Here is a 24,272-nt window from a genome sequence, read left to right as displayed (position 1 = left end):
CGACGGTATTAGGGCGTGTATAAGTCTTGAAAAATTACAAAAATCGATTCCAGGTGAGAATGCGATCGATAAAGCCGTGGGAACGTGCATTTGTACACACAAGTATGTAAGATGCTGCCATGTACATACAAGTTCTTTAAACTCTTTGGTTGCATATTTGTGTGAATAAAATTGTTTTTCTTTGGAATAGAAAAGGTTTATCTGTATTTCTTCTTTTGCTGGTGTCTCAAACTTAGGTTAAATCAGTGTTTCTCAAAGGGGAGGCCTATGGGACGGTCGGACAAGTTGTTTTGAGAAAATTTGGTTTAAATGTTTGACAACTCAGCACCGTCCATTGGTGGCCTTTTGCTCGTCTTGAATGAAGACGTTAATGTTATATCAAGCATAAACAAGGTATTTATTCATTAAACATTTTGAATTTTCTATTCCAATCAGTACAATGTTCTTTAATCACAGTATCACAGTATCGACCAAACAATCATTGTACACCACTTGGCTGCCTCATTCTTTTCCATCTTGACCCAAATCGTAGTAGTAGAGGCGTTCCAATTGATCTTTTTGCTGTCTCTTGGATACCACTCGGCAACTGCTTTGGTTCCCCTGTTGGATGCGAATCATGGGACATGTGTGGATCAGTGGAAATTGTGGTTTCGGTTTCCTGTGATCACATCATTCACTCCGCTCCGTTTCGAATTATCACATTTTGAATATGCTCTCATGAGGATATTCCTAACATGGATCTCCCTGTGGCTCTTTGCGTCGTAGCCAATCGATGTTCTATCTTCATCGTAGTAACCCACGTCTCTTTGTGTATAAAAACACAGGTAGGACGGTGCAATTGAAGGGTCTCTATGGTACGGTATTTTCTATATTTATTTTAAGCACATCATTTATTGAAGTAAATGCCTTCGACTTTGCTTTTATTCTCTTTCAGATAGAAGACGTATTCCTTTACCTCCTCTGTTTCATCCGTCCCCACATCTATTCCGCCTTGTGATACGTCTTCCGACTGCATATGTTTTGTTTCCATCCGCCGCATATTAAGACCTATTGTTAAGCTCTCAGTGTCCAGCTCTGTCAGCATAATCTATAGCTAGTCTATGTTTTCAGCGATGAATGCAATGTCTTCTGGAAATCGGAGGTGTTTAAGTTGCTCGTCATTGATATTCTCGCCGCATGTTCCGTCAATGTCCCTGATGACCATTTCTAAAGCATGTTGTTTAATAATTTTTTTTATAACTAGTTCGGCAAATACAGTGAATAATACGCGTTGTGAGTCAAATTATAACTAATCTAAAATATATCCAGTGTTTTCTGCTGTACCTTCAGAAAAAAATGAAAATTATATAAGTCATGTTACGTTCTTCGTTTTCCATTGCATAATGATTTCCGATTAACCTTTCTCGTGTTCTTTTAATTAAATATAATATCAATACGAACTTCGGTAAGTAGAAAGAAAATGAGACAAGCCAAGAGGAGACACGTGGGACAGAAAGCAAAGAGTCGCTGAAAAGGTCAAACAATGTGTGACCAAAGGACTCTGATAAATAAAGTAATAATAATAATAATAATGATGATGATGATGATGATGATGATGACATTAATAATAATACTTAAACAATCAGCTTTAAAAATTTTACTGTCTACAACTTCTGTGAATACCTATCCTTTCCTTTCTCCCTGAGTATTCAAAAATGTAAACACCCTTTTTATTTTAAGAAGACTACAGTTTTCTCTGTTTAGACATACAAAAGATCATCTTTAGTGAATTTTAAAAATTTAATAGGTGCAGGAGTGGCTGTGTTGTAAGTATCTTCCTTACCAACCATATGGTTACGGGTTCAGTTACACTACGTGACACCATGAGCAAGTGTCTTCTATTATAGCCTCGGGCAGCCCAAAACGTTGTGAGTGGATGATAGACGGAAACTGAAAGAAGCCCGTTGAATATATGTATATGCATGTGTGTGTGTGTTTGTATGTCTGTATTTGTCCCCTAACATCGCTTGACAACCGATGCTGGTGTGTTTACGTCCCCGTAACGTAGCGGTTCGGCAAAAGAGACCGAAGTACTAGGCTTATAACGAATAAATCTTGAGGTCGATTTGCTCGACTAAAACGGTTGTGCTCCAGCATGGCTGCAGTCAAATGACTGAAACAAATAAAAGAATAAAAGAAAAGAAAGAATATCTAGAATTTTCTCTGAAAATTTAAACTTCCTTTTTCTTTCTTTTCCTTTCTCCCTGAGTATTCAAAAATGTAAACATCCTTTTTATTGCAAAAACACTAGTCTTTTTGATCGGACATACAAACGAACATCTCCAGAAATTTTTTTAAAGTTTAGTATCTACAATTTTGTGTGAAACTTTCATCTTTCTTTTCTCCCTGACTGCCCGAATATGTAAACATAGTTTTTATTGCAACAACGCAATAAAATGCAAGATAAAATCAATAAATAAAATTTTTTTAAACTAAGGTGATAAGCACCTGCTAATAAATACAAACTGCACAATTACAAAAACTGTATATCACAGAAAAAACTTATACCAAGAAGAGGAAAAAGTTTTTAAAAATCAGAAATTTAAAAATTCAATGACATGAACATCAGTATATATATATATATATATTTCTATTAGAAATTAAAAATAGAACAAGGTCAACTGGTTCTTTTCAAGACCAAGATCAGCACTCTCATTGATCGCTAGTAGTAGTAAACACGTTTGACGTCTGCTGGCCACAAGGGTGTGAGGCCTCTATTGTCTCCATATCGCAGAGGAATGTCCACTGCTGGTCTCCATTCCATCTACCGAATGTATTTACAGACCTATAGAATTTGGTCTATTCACTAAGCTGCTTCTCTTTCTCCTACTCTGAAGACGGTTACAAAACCAGTGATTGTGGGAATACTTGAAATGGCCAGTAAAGGAACTAAAAATTAGGTGAGAATGACGCCTGGATTACCATTCATGCAGGGAGTGCAAAAGACAGTATTAAGTGTTAAATGTAAACGTAAACAGACTGAATATGAAAAGAAAGTATGTTGGCAGAGGACTCATTAGTACAGAGTCTATAGGAGTGAAAGGAAAACGCTTGCCGAGTATTTGATAGTGATGAAGATCTGCTGCAATATACTGGGACCCATATTATTATTGATAATTTTAAAGGCAATTGGTAGAACAATGGTGGTAATGATAATCACTGTGGTTATGGAGGCGACACAATGCAAGCACGTTATTTATATATATATGTGTGTGTATGTACATACATGTGCACGTATATATACAAATAAAGAGAGGAAGAGAGAGATGGGATCTCAATAACAACTCACGTGGAAACCCCACGAACGACTCATGAAGTCATAATGCAACACAACAAGGAAAGAGTTAACGGCAAGAATGAAGCTATAGCTGATCATGGTGAAGGTTTACCGCCCGACACGCCCGAACCCGCTCGCATCAAGGGCAGTGATCTGGTCTCGAACGGTTGCTATGTCACAACAGATCACATATACGGTGTGCGCAAAAACAGATATAAATGGACGAAGGAAGTGTACGATACACTTATTGAATGGCATGAAAGAGGAAAGCTGGAGAGAAGTCGTGGAGTAGACTGACGTAACTTGAAATTCTTGGATAGAAAAGAACGTGTCCAATGACAGAAAATAAACTAATGGACCATGTCAGAGTGATTAGGACGAAGTGTTACTTAACTGGGGTAGAATATCTCGGATTAGTGAGAGCCTGAGGCGCAGGAGTGGCTGTGTGGTAAGTAGCTTGCTAACCAACTACATGGTTCTGGGTTCAGTCCCACTGCGTGGCATCTTGAGCAAGTGTCTTCTGCTATAGCCCCGGGCCGACCAATGCCTTGTGAGTGGATTTGGTAGACGGAAACTGAAAGAAGCTTGTCGTATATATGTATATATATATATGTATGTGTGTGTTTGTGTTTGTCCCCCTAGCATTGCTTGACAACCGATGCTGGTGTGTTTACGTCCCCGTCACTTAGCGGTTCGGCAAAAGAGACCGATAGAATAAGTACTGGGCTTACAAAGAATAAGTCCCGGGGTCGATTTTCTCGACTAAAGGCGGTGCTCCATCATGGCCGCAGTCAAATGACTGAAACAAGTAAAAGAGTAAAAGAGTAAAAGAGTAAAGAGAGAGAGAGGCTGAGAGACCCTGCGGATGGGCTACAAAGGATGGTCGGAGTTGAAAACAGGGAGAAGAGTAGACAGGAGGAACAGGGGAATGAGGATGGGGCTATTAAGGGCGAGGAATAGGAACGTTATACAGTGAACCCTGATACTGTGGTGGTTTGACATGCAGGAGAAATGAGCCAGCTAGATAATGAATTGCTTGAAATTCAAAGACGATTCACCGACTCAATGAATGCTCCAAAAGAAAAAAATCCCCATGAATATGAGAAGGGTAGTTAGGAATATGATAAATAATGTAACGCAAAAGATAAATACTGTCATAACATACATCCAGATGGAAGACATGACACAAACAAGGAATTTTTCTCCGAGCTATTGCGCTACCTTTTGAGGAGAAATTGCAACTTGCGAGAACAAAAACTGGTGGAGCAAAAGAGCGATGGTGGAAACGACGCATTGAAAGGGGCATAAAGCTGGAAAGGCAAGATCTAGGAAATATTGAGCAATGGTTAAGAGGAAACTAGAAAAATGGGAAAAAGACCGACCGAGAAAAATTAGAGAAGAAATATAAAATACGGAAGAACGGGTTTGATGCACTAATAGAGCAGTTAAAACAGAGAATCATGGCAAAAAGCCAGAAGATTAGAAGATTTCTGAGCAGAAATAAGTAGTTCAAGGAGAACAGATTGTTCCAAAATACCCCGAAGCAATTCTTCCGAATGTTAGAAGGAAATAATGGAGAAAATTTCGCTTCTGATGCAAATCAAGCCAAGGAGCTCTGGAGTGGATTATGGGGAAACAATGTGGTGCATAAAAGAGATGCAATGTGGATAGGAACTATCAAGACAGACTTACAAGAAGGAAAGAAACTAAGGACTATTGTCATAAGCACGATTAACTTGAAAGAACAAGTGGGTAAACGTGAAAGAACAAGTGAAAGAACTAGTGGGTAAAGTGCCTAACTGAAAAGCCGTTACGATTCATAAAAGATTTGCAGCCCAATTGAATGAGTGTGTCCATAAAGGTACAGTCCCCACGTGGATGGTGACTGGGAGGACAACACTTGTAATGGAAGATAGAAGAAATGCGAATATTGTGGGAAACAAGCGTATCATAGCATACCTACATGTAATCTGGAAGATACTCATTGGAATATGTGTGCAAAGACATATACTTTTCTGGCATAGGAAGAAATACTACCAACGGAACAAAAAGGATGTAGGAAGAGTTCTCAGGGTATCAAGGATCACCAGGTCATCGATAAAACAGTTTTGAGGCATTGTAAAAAACATCATGCAAACATGTCTATGGCTTGAATTGACTTTAAGAAGGCATATGATATGATGCTTCATTCTTGGATCGTTGAATGCCTGCAGATGTTTGGTGTTGCTGACAACATCACAAATTTTCTGATGCACAGCATGAAAGAGTGGAAAACCAAATTGTACTGAAGTAATGTATTCCTTGGAGAAGTTGGTATTAAAAGGGGAATCTTTCAAGGTGACTCGTTTTCTCCGTTCTCCGTTACAGAGAACTGGTATGAGCATGTATCAATTAAAGTTATTCAGGAGGATGGAAATTAACGAAACTCTGGGACTATGATTTTCAGACGGATCGTGTAATCGAACATCGTCGGCCGGGTATTGTCATATTGAATAAAAGAGACGAATACTACCAGATCATTGATGTAGCCACACCAAATGACATGAATCTTGTGAGTAAAGAGGTTGAAAAAAGTCACCAAGTACTCCGAATTGAAAGTAGATATGGCAAGACTGTGTGGAATGTGAGAGGGTAATGTAAACGTGATACCTGTGGTGATCGGAGCGTTGAGCTCAATCCCACTGAAACTTTAAAACTTCTTAAGGCAACTGGAAATCTCACGCAAGATTAATGTCTTGCAAAAAGCAGCCTTATTGGGCACATCACACATCTTAAGGAAAGTATTATTTGTTTGAGGTCCTTATTGTGACTTGACAGATAACTAAAGACTCCGGTGCATTTTTAGCAACACTGTGTTACGAAGGAATAATAATAATAATAATAATAATAATAATAATAATAATAATATAATAATAATAATAATAGCACTGATATTAGTATAGAATTTGGATTCAAGAAGTGCGGAGTAATCTACCTAAAAAAGGCAAGGTACAGGCACTAGCAGGGATAGATTTACCGAAGAGAAACTTCATTAAACAAATTGAAACGGAAGGACAGATATACCTTGGTGTACTAGAGTGCAAGGAGATAATGGGAAAAGGAAATGAAAGTGTAACTGAGGATAGAGTATTTCCGAAGTCTGAGGTTGGTGCTGCACTCAAAATTGACTGATGGAATAAAATCCAAGCAGTTAATACGTGGGCGTTAGCATCACTTCGGTATGGAGCGGGCATTGTAAAATGGCAAAAGGGAGAAATGAAGTGAAAAATGGATACTAAGACCAGAAAAATGTTGACGGAGCCTACCACCATAAGAGTGAAACCAATACGCTGAACTTGTCCAGAAGAAAGTGTGGGAGAGGTTTGATCAGTTGCCATGACTGTATCGAAGCAGAGGAAAACAGGCTAGGGTGGTATATAAAACATGCCGTAGAGCCACTGTTGAAACACACGAAGAAGGCTGGCGATATCAAAACTGAAAATTGTATAGATAAAGAAAAATTTAAACAAGAAATGAACAAAAAAAATGCATGGCAGGAAAAAAATGTACGGTCAGTTTGCAAGAGATTTGAGCGCCAAGACAGATACAGAGGACCGGTGACTACGGATCAGGAGTGACCTAAAGATAGAGACAGAAGCACTCATATGCGCAGCTCAAGGACAAGCGTTATGGACCAATTATATGAAATGCAGAATTGACAACACTACCAATAGTGGCAAATGCAGAATGTGTGAGGAGAGGGGTGAAACCGTAAGGCATATCGTTCGCGGATTCATGAAATTGGCACAAGGCAAATACAAAAGATGCTATTACAACGTGGCAAGAATGATCCATTAGCAGCTCTGTGGAAATCACGGCCTACAAAGAGCAAATACGTGGTATGAACAAACCCCAAAAGAAGTCACCGGAAATGAGAAATGCAAACATATGCCTTCTGTCCTGACAAGTTTTCCTCGTCTCATCAGCATCGTAGCATATTTTGAGAGCCAAAATTCCATCTTATACCAGTGGAGAAAATCCGGACAGACTGGACTAAGCTGTCCAGTTCTGCCACTAGAAGTTGTGGCGACATGACCAGGTAACGAAAGTGCTACTTTGGAAACCGCGAAAAGTTGGGGGCCTTGCTATTCAGAAAGTTGCTGGTCAGATTTAAAGTAGATATATAAATACAGGAATACCTGTATTTAACTGGCACGTCATTTGTCACGAGTGATTGTCAGAAGAGCAGGCAAAGGACAAGTAAACAGATCCGTGTGGCACTGAACTTCAGATATCAGAGATCGCTACTAACAGCAGGAAATACAAAATTTTGCAAACGATATTAAGAATAGAAAAAAAAGTGATCATGATGATGATGATGATAAGGAGAGGGAAGAGGGAAGGTAGGTGGGCGTCGTTGTCACCGCCGTCATTGTCGTGAACATTGAAGATAACAGCGATGACATGGAAAATGACGAGGATGCGGATGGGGATGATGATGATTTAACATAAATGATATAGAGAATAATAAAAATTAAAAGGAGATGGTAATGATGGAGATGATGAGGATAACGACAACGGAGGCTAAGACGACGACTAAACAAAACAACGTCGACGTTGACGATTATGATTATGCTAACGAAAGAAACGAGAGACCAGAAAACTACATTTTTATGTATACATGTATGCATGTATGCATATGTTTCTGTGGTGCGTATGTCTCCGTGAGAGCGTGGTTTTCACTCTGCGTATAATTGCCTCCGCGAGACTTTCTGTGAGTAGGAATGTGTGTGACTGTGCATATATATAAATATATGTATATATATATATATATATATATATATATATATATGTATGTGTGTGTGTGTGTGTGTGTGTGTATGTGTGTGTGTGTAGGTGTGTGTGTGTGCGTGTGTATGTGACTGTACGTATACATATATATATGTATATACATATCTATATCTATCTATCTATATATATATATATATATATATATATATATATATATATATAGATAGATAGATATAGATATGTATATACATATATATATATATATATATATATATATATATATATACACACATACATACATATATATACATATATATATATATATGTATATAAATACACATATATTTGTATTTATGTATATATACATACATACATATGTACACACACACATATACATACATACATACATACATACATACATACATACATACATACATACATACATACATACATACATACATACGTATAAACAAATTGGACGTCTTTCGAGAATAGCAGTGAATTTAACGGAGAGAAATCGAAACTGAGAGAAAGTTGTAATGTGTGAAATAGAAAACTTAGGATTTATTTATAGTTGTCATAATTGATGGATGAGTTATCATATAAAATGTACATATCAGCATTGGAATTAATTTTCGCAGAAGCTTATTTCTTTTTCGTTGTGAGAAAGATGATGTATTCTTTGAATAAAGATAAGTTTCAAAAAAAGAAGAATCGTTGTGTAACCTAAACATTTCCAGATAGTTTTTCGTTTTTTTTTCTTTTCTTTGTTTTTTTTCGTTTTTAGATTTCATTATATATAAACCAATCCTAGATGTTGCCGTTCCCACCTTCCTCATTTAGCAACAGATTCTAACTCTCATGTCTTTCTCTTGCGCACGTCTCTCACGCTTTGCCCGACTGTGTTTATATGTGTGTGTGTGTGTGCGTGTGTGCGTGTGTTTGCGTGTGTTTGGGTGCGTATGCGCATACATAGATACATACATACATACATACACAGACACACGCACAAACATGAAATTGGAACCAAAGCTGCAACCATACTTTTAATAAATATATTTTATCTTTGCTTACGTTAAAATATATAAATTTATATATAGATATACAGTGTGTGTGTGTATATGTGTATATATATATATATATTTGTATGTATATATATATATATATATATCTACGGACGCGCACGCGCGCGCGCATGCACATACACACACACACACACAAATAAACAACAAACTCCCAAAACGAGAGAGACAGCGGGTCTCTGTACGATTAGACAAGTGGCTTCGTCCCAATGAAACTCTGAGTAATGGACATATAACACATTAACTACTACATGTCTCTCTCTCTGTCTTTCTCTCCCTCTCTCTCTCTCTCTTTCTCTCTCTCCCCTCTCTCTCTCTCTCTCTCTGTCTTTCTTTCAATAGACACACACACGCACACATACATGTCCGTGTCTGTGTGTGAGAAATAGCACGTATATTACTATGCATTTATGTATATGTCTGTTTGTATGTATATCAGAGTTATGACGAAATGGTTATTAAAAAAATGCTTTCCTTCGAAGCTTTCTCAATCAGACCTTATCTGGAGTTAAGCATCAACAAAAGCTAAACGCATTGTACTACAATAATTTCCCTTTTTTTTTCAGTTATATATTTGTTTCCTTGCAATGAAAAACCAGTTTTGTCATGATTGTACACGATTGAATCAACATATTTTCGGTCACTTTGCAATGTACTGTAATATATTTAGTGAGGCATTCTGATTCTTTTATTTTAAGTATTTGATACCTCTGCAAACGATGCAATTCATTCATGGGTATTTATCGAGCCTGATAAAATATACTTCTTTCTATGTTTATCGTTAAGTGGGATTACCTAATAAGTGTTAAGTGGCATAACACAAACAAGTTGATAAGCAGTGTTGGTAATAATAAAAGATTTTCATTTCAATTTTATATAGTTTAGCCAAAGGAGTAAAACAGTAGCCATTGTCTTTTGCATGGCCTCTAAGAATGATTTTGAAGTAATACTAAAATTATTTCATATAGTTAGGGTAATGAGTTTATTTCAATAGTTTCTTGTCGAGTATGCCGTGTAAAGGGCTGCACATTTCTATTGAAAATATTCTTCAAGATTATTTATCTCTCTAGATGTATTGAAGTTGACTGAAATGCGACACCAAATATCATGCAGCAATACTGGACAGGTGTATGGATTTTCTGCTACTGGACGCTAACTTGAGGCTTGCTTCTTCGACTATTTGTAAAATAAAAAAAAAAACTTCACCATTAGTTCGCTTTAGTCATAGGCATATCTCACCTGGGCGACCCTGAAGCTAAATAATAACAACAGTTATTTCATGAATACGACGTCATGCAATCAATCAATCTGTTAAAGGTAGTAGTCAATTCTCATTTTAATCATATAAACCATCTCCAATAAATATGAACACTTTGGACAATAAAAGCTCTGATATTGAAATACAAACAGTTGATCACAGATGGAATGATTTCTGTCACAGTCCTGCTCCATTATGACTGGATTGTGAATAAACAACAACAACAATAGCAATATAACAGTCTTCATAAAGTTCCTTGATGATATCGATTTTTAAAATAGGGTACTGGAATTTGACCTGAAGCGTACGAACTACAACCTGCTATGAGAGATTCTGGACAGTGGCATGTCTTCTATATCAGACAAATTTATTTTGAATATGATCCGAGGAGAGCATATATTTCAGACATTGGATTTAGATTTACAATGGAATTAACGTTGTAGGTCACGGCTTCTGTGTAGTATGTACATACATCTGTGAAGATTTGGTTACATGCTGAGATTGCTAATTCGCGAAAAGTTTGTAATTGACTTATCAACTTCACATATGGACTCACACACACACACACACACATATATATATATATATATATATATATATGTGTGTGTGTGTGTGTGTGTGTGTGTGTGTGTGTGTGTATGTATATACAGAAAGAGAAGGGGGAATATATATATATATATATATATATATATATATGTATATATATATATATATAGAGAGAGAGATAGATAGATACATACATACATACATACATACATACATACATACATACATACATACATACATACATACATACATAGACAGACAGAGAGACTAGTGCTTGCGTGCGTGTGTGTGTATGCGACGTATATGTGCACAAGTGTGTCTGAAAATGTGGATTGTGTATGGAACCAAAAGAACTGGAAAACGACTATTGAATGCATAAAATGTATGTATTTTAATAGAGAGATGACGCTCACTGAATCGTTACTCTGATTTTTATATTTCATGCATTTTCCAAGAAATAAGTGAAACATCTCTAAATATCTACGTGCAGTAAATTGATCATACTTTAATGTTTTTTCTGCGTTCAATTGTCCCTTTCATTGATTATAACATTCAGCGTATTCAAAAATAATATTACAAGTAAGAGTGTACGTAATTTAGCCCATTATCCAGTGACATATTTCCTGATCAGGTGAGGATTACAGTCAAACAATAGCTGGGGGAACGAAAGTGTGATTCGGGATTTTAATTCCAATTTCCATATTATGTGAATATACGCGCATACCATCACCCACTCAAATACTCAGTCTGGGGTGCATTACATCACCACTCATGTATGTGCCCCCGTCCCGGCTGTCATCCCATTTGATGTGTAAGGGGGTTTGATTCCGGTGCCCTCATCTAAACCTCATGTGGGGCAGTTGCTTCATCCGATATTGTAGAGAGGAGGAAGTCTAGTTCCTTTATGAAGACATCTACTTCCACCTTCTGCAGATTTCTTAAATTTTGTGGCATTGAAGAGCTGTAGGTCTTTGAACCTTAGAGTATTGCAGTACCTGGTACCTTTGGTACAGTACAATGCATAACTCTCGGCATAACTCTCAGTGACTGCCCAATGACCGTGGGCATGTTTAAGAGGGCTGTTATAAAGATTAATGGTCCCAGAACAGTTCCCTGCGGGAGACCACTTAAGATTTGAGTTTCCTCAGAAAGGGCACCAATGGCTGCGACTACCTGATTTCTGTCTTTAAGGAAGTCGTGTAGCCACTCTCTCAGTTTACCAGCAATGCCAGGGTCTCGTAACTTATGACATATCATGCCATGATCTACCTTATCAAATACCTTTGCAAATTCAAGGTATATCACGCTGACATCTGAATGGTCAAGCAGTTGTTTCAAAACCCAGTTATAGCGCTGTAGGAGTTGTGTGAGGTTACTTCTTCCGGGACAGAAGACATGCTGTGCATTGTTCAATAAATCATTTTCTTCTGAGAACATTATCAACTTCTTTCTGACGATTCGCTCCATGACTTTACGGATATGTGAAGTCAGATATATTTGGCCTGTAGTTTTTGGCCTCTGCTCTGCTTCCACCTTTGTGGATGGGGCATATAATGCCTTCTTTCAGTATATTTAGTAAGTTTACTACTTGCAAGGAAACTCTGGAAACGTATCTGAAGTGGTTTCGCTAAAGCCTACTTACATGACTTGAGGAGAATAGCTGGGAAGCCATTAGGACCAGTTGGGGAGCATGAGCTCATTTCTTCTATCGTCGTTGTTACATCTATGTTGATGTAATCGATGGTTGACGCCTCCTTTTTTAGAACTGCAGTATTAAAGAATTCAGCCTGATTCTTTATCTGCATGTGTCCAAGCATGGAAGTGAAGACACTTTTAAATTGTTCAGAGTATTTCACTTATCCTTCGTGGGTCTGCGGTCAGTGAGCCATTCTCTTGGAATAATTGCCCTACTATTTTATATTGTATTGTGACTGTTTCCTCTCCGAATTTATAGAAAGCTTTAGGATTTTTATGGTTTCCACATATACAAGTAAACACACATATGCTTGTATAAATGAATAGATATATAGAGAAAAGAGGGACTAATCTTTTGAAAACCTCATATTGAAAACCCGACATTATCCAGTTTATATGCTTTTTACCAGTCATTTGTCATATATTCGTCGATGTACATTGAATATTATCGTGCCAAAGAAATTCTAAAATACAAAAACGATAAAATCCAGTTAAGCTTCAATATATAACGATATCAAAAGTTGTTTCTTCGTATATTAAACCATAAAAATGCATGATAAAGCTACAAAAATATACATACAGCTGAAATCTAGAATAAACTGAACAAACTCAAATACATTTATCAACGCAGGATGTAGAAAGGATACCAGCAGAAATTCAGCAAATAAATAAAACGATATCAATAAAGCAATTAGTCACACAAGTACACACCCATTCATGCACATATACACACGCATTTATACGCATGCACATACACACCAGTTACGCCTATAGAGTTTAAAAACATGGTGGCAAATATCAGTAATTGGATATCTTATCTTTCCTCTTCTAAGGAAATATTTGATAGGGCAGTCCTAATGCCCTGGCTAACGCCGGCTTCTAAGATAACATATGATACATACATTCAATTGAAAATATGAAACCTAAAATAATATTATTCGCCCCCACCTTTCTGTTTGAATGTTAAAACCAACATAGGCAGAAATGCATGGCATTATTAGATAGGCATTTGGCAATAAACCGTAATGACGGGAAAATTCTTATTAGTGGTTCGATAACAATTTCATACAATTGCTGCCCCAATACAAAAGACATTATCAGTCGCAAGCCACACCAAGAACCCACTCTCATGAAGCTTGCCCTCTCGATCAGGCAATCTTAATAACCACAGTTTAAGAGGCTGAAATTACAATAGTGCTCCAAAATAAGGAAACACAAAAGAAAAATTACGTCTGTTTATGCGAAGACGTCATTTAACAGAAAAAGACACGCAAACCACTAGACTTCTTTCCGACACAGAGACAACAATAAAACCATAAAGTAGGCTTGCCATATAGGAGATCAGAAAATCAACTGCACACCACTAAGAATTAATTGGAACTTTGTGAGGAAATCCCCGTCATATGTAACTGGAAAGAGGTTCAATCTATATTGCAGTTGAAGATTTCACATTCTTTTTAGATCAAGGACCTCCACCGCACAAATTAATTGCAGATCCGAAAGTTTTAGCAAATGTAAGCATATGAACAAATTTATTTTGTCGAACTGGAGGACATCACCCTCTTCGGATTTCACAAGCTTTCTTACAGACTTTGGCCTCCGTTAAATTATTCTGAACCTGCTATGTTAACTATGAATTCGACATACAAAGGAGGTGGGGGTGGCGCCTAGCTTTAGTTTTAGTTCCTTTCTATATCCGTTTTTATTTACCTTTTGTCTTCTCGATGTGCTTTTTCGCGTTCCGTCATTTGCATTCACCTTCTCTCGTGTTTTCACGTCCTTTCTCGGTTTTCAAGTAAGACTAGCCATGTAATATATTGAAACCTGAAGGAAGCTTGGAAGCTCAAGACATGATATATAAATGTAGTGAATTATTGTATTTCAACAGCATGAAACTAATAGCAGCTGGTATTTAAATATTTTATATATTCAATGATGTCTTTCACTAAGTGGAATATGTTTTGGTTGATCTTACTAATAACTAAACAGTAAACTATAAAATCATATATACAAGGGGAACCTGTGTAAATTCCACTGAATGAAAAAATCAAGAGGGCCTATTGAAGAAAGAAAGAATGATTTGCATTTTTATAGCATTCATAGCTTAGTTTTCTTTAAATGTACTAGATTTTCGTCTGCATTCATTTTCTCACTCTCCCTCAGTAGCGCCTTTTTTCTCTTTATATTATATCTCGCTCTTCCTCTCAGATCCGTGCTCCCTATCTGCACATTCTTTCTCGGGAAGATTGCAACCGTGTTTCTTGTGAATCCGAAATTTAGACTAAATTAAACCTTATAAATATTGGATATTAATTTTTTTAAATAAACAAACGATAAATAATTGCACTTATACGCATGCGTTAAGCGATGGTCTAATATAAAAAAAAATTAGTTCAATAAAAATTACTTTTCACAATCACCACCACCACCACCACCACCACCACTATCATCATCGTTATAATTTTCAGTAACAAAGCTCATTTCAGCTGTTTGTGAGATGATGACAATACAAACGCGGGTTCGAATCTCAGACCTGACGAGCGATGTGTGTGTTTATGAGCGAAACACCTAAGCTCCACGCGGCTCCAGCAGAAGGTAATGGCGAACTTCTGCTTACTCTTTCGCCACAACTTTCTCTCACTCTTTCCTCCTGAATCTTGAAGCTCACCTGCGACGGACCGGCGTCCTGTCCAGGTGGGGAACCTATACTCCAAGGAAACCGGGAAACCGGCCCTTATGAGCCAGGCGTGGCTCGAGAAAGAACAAACAAACAACATCAAAGTTAACTCCATTTAAATATTAAATTTAAACTGAAACGGTGATAAAAATATAAAATGGATCTCTTCTATTCTCCCGAACTGAAAGAGAATTCACTCCAGTATATGTCCATCAGGTGTCGATAAAATAAGCACCATCTGAGCACTGGAGTCGATATCATCAATTCAACCGTTCCCTCGAAATTACTGGCCTTGTGCCGAAATTTGAAACCAATGTATGTCCATAAAACAAATGTATTCGGACGCAGAATTCCTCAAGTAATGAATATACCAAATAATTCACGAGATCACTAGACAATTACACAAAACAATCAAACAACAAAGAGAGGAGAGATATTTGATCATCGATACAGTTCAAAGATATCTTAACGGAAAATAACACTGTTGGCAACATCTCCAAACAAGGCGGAGAATGTATGTTTACTAACTTTCCAGTAGCAGGAACAATGACATACAAAGAATACAAACACTTGAGACTAAAACCACTCAAGATACCAGCTATCATACTGATGAAAAATGTTATAGTTCGGTCCAAGAGAATTACTTTGACACTATTTACAAAGCAAGACATGTAAACATAAGCCGCAGAATAATTGTGGTTACACAGTTAGAAATCACGTTTTCGGTTCAACGTGACCGAAATAATAGGTAAGCTTATGTACAGGACTGAGAACGACTGACAGACAGACAGACGGACAGGCAAACAGACAGACAGACAGACAGATAGAAAGATAGATAGATAGATAGATAGATAGATAGATAGATAGATAGATGGATGGATAGACAAGCAGACAGACAGGTAGTTAGTTACGTAGGTTGGTAAGTAAGTAGGTAGGCAGATAGATAGATAGATAGATAGATAGAGAGAGAGATAGATAGATAGATAGATAGATAGATAGATAGATAGATAGATAGTTAGATAGAATCTACGACAGCGAATAACTGCAAGGGGTAAAGTAATAGAACAGGGGAGACACTTGGTATGCAGCAGTTAATGAGATAAAAATATCTACGTAAGTAAACATAAACAAACAACATTAAACCAAACTTAGGGTTACAAACAAACAGGCGCTCGACCTGCTAAAGATAGCAACAAAATCGTTTCAAAGTAAGAGCTAAGTCGATTAAATCGATCCCAGTGTTCAACTGATTCTTATTTTATTAACTTCGAAATTATCTAGAAAGGCAAAGTGCACCTCGACGGAATGTGAACTCAGAACGTAATAACGAACGAAACGCCGCTACACACTTTTTCCAGGGGTTCTAACGACTCTACCAACTCGCTGCCTTGACACTCATTGAAATATTCTTTTCTACACTAGGCACAGATTTTGGGGAAGGGGGAGTCGATTATATAGACCCTAGTACAAAACTGGCACTTATTATATCGACCCCGAAAGGATGAAAGCCTAAGTCGACCTCGACGGAATTTGAACTCAGAACATAATCACAGACGAAATACCTATTTCTTTACTACCCACAAAGAGCTAAACGGAGAGAGGACAAACAAGGACAGACAAAAGATTAAGTCTATTATATCGACCCCAGTGCGTAACTGGTACTTATTTAATTGACCCCGAAAGGATGAAAGGCAAAGTCGACCTCGGCTGAATTTGAACTCAGAACGTAGCGACAGACGAAATACCGCAAAGCATTTCGCCCGGCGTGGTAACGTTTCTGCCAGCTCGCCGCCTTACACTCATTGAAATATTAAAAATAATCATATTCACTCTTACTATATTTAGCCTTCGCTGGGTCAGCTTGGATAAAGGAAATGTTGCTTATCTAAATTAACTAAATAGAAACCCCATTAAGTGTGGGCGGTAAATATAATTTTTCGAAACATTCACGTCTTTAGAATTACCAGAAGACAATAACTGAGACGCTGCTATCTAATTTTCCACTAAATACGTCAATCTTTGACCTCATTTGATTAATGGGAGTTATAAATTTTGCGATGTGAGTTTTGGATTGAGAGGTTACTGAATAGCAGTTTTTCCTAACACTTGACTAGACAGGATGTACCTTTTTTTTATTAATCTTTTACCTTTTACTTCTTTCAATCGTTAAATTGCGCCCATACTGACGCACAGCCTTCAAGAGTGTTTAGTCGAATGAATCGACTCTGGTAATTATCATTGACGCTTTTTTTTTGCTTTTTTTTAAGTTTGGTACTTATTCTATCAACCTCTTTTGCAGAACCGCCAAGTTACGGAGATGTAAACACAGACAGAAGCACACACAAACGCACACATACACACACATACACACACACACAAACAAAAACACACACATACATACATATGATGGGTTTCTTTCAGTTTCAGTCTACCAAATCATCTCCCAAGACTTTAGTTGGATTGAGGCTATAGTAGAAAATATTCGCACAAGGTGCCACATCATGGAGCTTGAACCGAGAACCATGTGTTTGGGATACAAACTTCTTATCAGCCACGCCCGCATCTAATTTGATGTTGCTCTTAATGCTGTTGTTGTTGTTGTTGTTGTTGTTAAGCAACAAGACGGATAAGGGTGATTAGGTGATGGTCTAGGGCTGAGGGGCGGGAGACCCCAGACCTTGGAAAAAAAAACTTTGGTCGTCTTGTTGTAGTCGAGGGCTCTTCGTTGACGCCCGATATCACTGGGAGATGACACCAAATTCTTGAATGGCTGCTGTTGTTGTGTAATGCGATGTCAGCCTTTCCAGCATTGACCATCTTGTATTTTTGGGATTATGCACCACAGGATAAAATGTATGCCATACAGAGATGTTGGAGTGTAAACTGAGTTAGTAGGTAGGTATGATTTACTGCAGTCATTTTCAATGGAACATAACTTGGTATAACGTTCTGTGATTTTTGCTGTTTCCGTAACCACAGCACCACACAGATTCTGCTGAGAATGTTCATGTAAACCTCAAGTAGAATCAACGTGAAACTAATTTACACCTTTCGAATAAGAAGCTGAATCCAGCCGATGTGCTCCTATACGTTTTCCGACTACCTGTTTCACTTATAAAGAATAGTTTGAATCGAGTTTATAAAAAAATAGCATCAACTGGAGATACTCAGAATATATTCGAACTCAGAACCACTTGGTTGTGCGCATCAATATGTCACCTTTCAAGAGCACATTTGTGTGTATGTGTGTGTCTGAATGTGTGCATGCTCACGTGCGTGTGAGTGGGTGTGTTGTGTATGTAACAGCTATTCAAAGGTTATATGCTGTTTAAAGGTATATGCTGCCATTAAAAACATATATACACATACAATACACACACACGTAATAAACCACGTAGACAGACAGACAGACAGATAGACAGACAGACAGACAGACAGACAGACAGACAGACAGACAGACAGATAGATAGATAGATAGATAGATAGATAGATAGATAGATAGATAGATAGATAGATAGATAGACAGACAGACAAATAGATAGATAGACAGACAGAAAGAGAGACAGATAGATAGATAGATAGATAGAATAGATAGATAGATAGATAGATAGATAGATAGATAGATAGATAGATAGATAGATAGATAGATAAATAGATAGACAGACAGATATACAGACACATAGATAGATAGATAGATAGATAGATAGATAGATAGATAGATAGACAGACAGACAGACAGATCGATAGATAGATAGATAGATAGATAGATAATATTCGATATACTTATCTACTAAATGAATTGATAAAAATGAATTTATAATAAAAGTTGCATATGGATGCATGCGAAGACACGCACATATACGCACAAACACACGGGCAGACATATAAACACAAACACAAATACGTATATGTATTCATATTTTTGGTGGGAGAATATGATCGAACCTCACTCATAAAGCTAAAAGTTATAGCATGTGTGTATGTGTGTGTGTGTGTGTGTGTATACGCACACATAAGCACACAGTCACACCATACATACTTACATACATACATAAAGAAATATTCATTTTAGTAGTGAGAATGTGTGCGCGCATGCTCCAATTCTTCTCTCTTCATTGGTGTGTTTTAATAATTTTACATATGAAAAACATTTCGATTGCTAAATATATGAAATTTACCGTGAATCCAACCAATATGTGAGCCCTTGCATGGGCACTGAATGTAGTTTAATATAGGACACTTATCCTTGAAATCACACACTCCGTCGTACTCGCATGAAGGATACATTAATTAAATATAAGCTCATAGTTTCCTAAAACGACGAAATAGTCACAATTTGAATGTATTATGTAATAGGCCGATTCGATCGTGTGCTAGCATATGCTAAATCATTGCTACAACAGCATTACAAAACTAGGTTTATTTCAGATAAATTTAGAAATATTCAGCCAAGTCGTAATTTTATCGTGAAAATTGATACGAAGCAACTTTTCAATGAAAAAAAAAATCTCATATCAATATTTATGGTTTCATTAATCAACTGAGACCAAAGATCAGTATGTTCAGTGGAAAATTAGATAACAACAGTTCAGTTATATTCTTCTGATAATTCTGAAGACATGAATGTTTCAGGAATTATATTTACAGCACACTTTAAATTATTTTTTATTTATTTATCTAATTTAGATAAGCGACACTGTATCGCTTATTCAGACGGATTCTTGTAAACCAAAATAGTAAAAGAGAATTTGAATTTTCATTATTTCAATGTCTTTTTCACATAAAGCAATTGGTAGCAAGAATATGTTGTTCTATAGCTTCACATCAACCTTAAAGAAGCAGATCTATGATAAAAGTGGCTCCAGCATTCCCCATCTCTAATATTATTCATAGTTTTTTCAACCAGTATCATGTTGTCAAATGTGAGTTCTTTTTAAAACTAGGTTTTGATTTTAGTGCACTTTAATACTATTTCTAAGGGGTGAATCGGTCACCTAAAGGCCGCTTGGTGCCTCTTTATATCCTCACATGTGATCTTAAATTTTTATGGCCGTTCGTGTATATTTTTATGTTTGGTTATCTAAGCGCTAAACCACCCACGCTTTCCTTAGCAGGCTTTTGTATAGAGCAGAATCAGAGACTCCTTACAACACACATATGACGAAAGTTGAAACTTTCTATATGTGCTGTTTGTGCAACATATGCAACATAAAATAGCAAGGTAAGATGTTCAATGCCAAAATCTTAGAAAAATGTGATATCTCCAGGATGCAAAGCATACTGATGAGAATTCGGTGCAGATTGGTAGGACATGTTGTTCGAATGAAACCTGACCGCATTCCGAAAATTCTTCTGTATGCCAACAAGTGGAGGGATACAGTTCTATATTTAAGAGATGAAGTTAAAGTAATAGACAGAGAACACCACTGGAAAATACGAAAACTGAAAGAAGCAACACATATGCTAGGATACAACAACCTCCTAGGCAGACTGAGTGCTGATATGAATAGCATATGGGAACCGGTATTAAGGAAGGATAGGAGAAAATTAGATTTATAAGCCCTAAAATTCACTCAATAATTGCCCATATGATGTAGTGGTTAAAAGCGCGGGCTACTAACCCCAGGTTTCTGACTTCGATTACAAGCACTGACCTGAATAATAATAATAATAATAATAATAATAATAATAATAATAATAATAATAATAATTCACCACTGAAAAATTCGAAAACTGAAACAAGCAGCACATATGCTAGGACACAACAACCTCTTAATCAGACCGACAGTAGATATGAACCGCATATGGGAACCGGTATTAAGGAAGGATAGGAAAATATTAGATTTATAAGCCCTAAAGTTCACTCCACTTGCATATAGTGTAGTGGTTAAGAGCGCGGGCTACTAACCCCAAGATTCCGAGTTTGATTCCAGGCAGTGATCTGAATAATAATAATAATAATAATAATAATAATAATAATAATAATAATAACATCATCAAAATTACCTCAGGAATGAGTAAGCAGGTTCGGAAAATCCCCAAGACACCTGATGAAGTTTGATGGGTATATCAGCCGAAACGTTGTATTAACAACAAACAAGATGAGGACAAATATCTGTCAAATGTAAATAATGTAAATAACCTGGAGGGATATCGCACCAAAGGAAGATATCTCCTTGGGTATAAGGATAAGTTAAAGCAACGACTAATATCTGACATCTTAGAAAAGTCATTGCCTAGATCAATCCGCATGGCGTAAAATGTGTCACGATGCATCTAAACAATTTGAGTTGAAGAAAAAGAACAATAGAAGAACAATCAACAGTCCCGCTTGCCCAATCCTAGGCAAAATCAAACAAGTCAATATCCCCATTGCGAGTTCATAGTAAAAGTCATACCCGGACTAAAATTGATTTTACACATCCATCGCAAATAGATGCAACTACTTAAGGTTTTTGTTTGTTTTTATCTTTAACTCTTATCCTTCAAACACTCATACATCGAAAATTGGGAACGACCATCATATTTTATTAATATACTCCTAGAATTTAAATTTAATTCTTGCTTTTCCATGTTCCCATCTTTTCCCTCCCATTCACTATGCTACAACCTCTTATGTATTGTGTGCACATATTGCAATTTCTGTGTGTCAGTATACATTTTCATCTATGGATATCGATAGATGATACTGCATATTAATATTTGCGAGAAAGAATTAAGTTTTCGCCGGATTTAAAATCGTCACGTATCCCACGTATGTCTCTAAAGGTGTCCAGTGACGCAAATATTCATGCCAGCATGCAAAGTCTTCGATTTATCTTTTACATTTCAGACAGGATGGAAGGCAATTCCCCGAATCTAGTACAAGAAGAGAATCACGTATGCATGCCTAGGATCTGGTCCAAACGTTTACAACAGAGTAGATTACACAAAAGACACCCAATGTTCCAAGTGGTGCTGCTAAACGGAGTGTCAAATTAAGTTTACCACCGTTGTAGGCCACGGAGCGATTCGAACGCAGAGCGCAAGGAGCCGGAACAAATACTGCAAGGTAATCGGTTCGACAATTCCATCAATAAATCGCCCCACATTTCAACTTTACATCGAACTTGAAAGGATAACGACAACATTGACCTCGGTGAGATTTGATCTCAGTTCGCTGACAGCACGAATTCTATGGGGAGGAGGCAACCTTCCCGACATTTGACGACTCTCCCAATTTGCCGCCTTTGCAAAAGATCATGGCACCACACTTCTTCATCTGAATAATCCATATTTTTTTTTATTCTCTATTTCAAATTCCAATGATTTATGTGTATCTAACCGAAATATTCCTTGAAGGATTCTTCTCAGATTTGATTTAGTTTTATTTATATAACCATTTATCATTTTGATATGTTGCATGTGTGTATTCATTATTATTTCTGTTTATTTTCAATTTATGTTGATGTACATGTTAGTAATGGAAGAAGAGTTGCTGAAGGGAAGATAGTCATGATTAAAAATTCGTTAAAAATAAGACGTTTGGATGCTTTTGCATATTATTACAATTCCGCCGGCTTATGGAAATTGCAGTGTAAGAACCAAATCTATTGGTCTGAAACTCAGCTTTACAAGTTTGATATTCAGACTGTGTATTATATATGTCTAGAGGTACAATAATAAATCAATAACCTGGATTGATAAATTGTAATTCTCTCACTTTGTATGTATAACTAACGTTTTTCTTTAGCATAGTTAAGTCATTTATGTTTTCTGTCTGAGAGAGATATAACTAGTTCTAAAATATTTACATCTCATGAAACTTGCGCGTTTCAAGAGTATTTACAATTATAACGTTTGCAGATTTTCTTCACTGGCCCGTTAATGTTCACTCAGATTTCGAAATCATTGACTCAACAATTTGCATTTTTATAGTGATTTATTTAAAAGAATGCATCATAATAAATAAGCATCTTATAATAAATACAGGTAGTCATTTAAATCTACTGTACTTAAAATAAAGCCAGACATTCACTACACTTTTCAGTACATAGAGATTTAATTGGTATCTCGTATTATGTACAACATACAAATCACTCGTTGACCACTCTACGTATAAACATATACATACATACATAAGGCAATAGGATGTGATTACATGGTAATACGGCTAATATTTCGACGTAGATGTAAGAGTTGATCTCAAAGATCTTCAATGAGGCTTTGAGTGTGTCCTTGAGACGCTTTTCTTTTCTTTTCTTTTTTTTTTGTCCATCTTGCGCGAGTTTCGAGACGAATTTCCCTATAACGACCCTGTGTTGTTTAATTCTGGATAAATAACTGTTTAAGCCAAGAAGGGAGAACACGATAAATACGAGAGAATTCGAAAACAAATCCTCATTTAATCACATTCTATTATCCATTCTATGTAGATTTGATAACGATAAAATATTAGAAACTCGGAAAGTTTGGATTCTTTTCTTTCTCATATTAGATAAGGGGGATCTTATTTCCTTTCTTAAATTTAATAAAGGGGAATCTTATTAAATATAAGAAACTCTAAACTTTCGAATTATTTTCTTACTGATAGAAATTTCCATGTACATAATAGAAGTTTTAAACAAATTATGTCAGACAACTCAGTATCTTTTCTTTGATTATACTTATTGAAATCAATATGCAGGTTTTCCCAAACTTTTCAAGAGTATTACGTTGAGAATTTTTTAAAAACAAAAGCACGTTTGCATTACTAACACATTGAAAACCTTCAAGAAAATTACAATATTCATATACATACATGCATGCATACATACATACATACATACATACATACATACATACATACATACATACATACATACATACATACATACATACATATATTGACTGTGGCAATGCTGGAACAATGTCTTGAAGAATTTTAGTTGTACAAATCGAGCCCAGGCC

This window comes from Octopus sinensis, linkage group LG1, assembly GCF_006345805.1.
Source record: "Octopus sinensis linkage group LG1, ASM634580v1, whole genome shotgun sequence".
NCBI lineage: Eukaryota > Metazoa > Mollusca > Cephalopoda > Octopoda > Octopodidae > Octopus > Octopus sinensis.
This window is presented reverse-complemented; position numbering follows the sequence as displayed.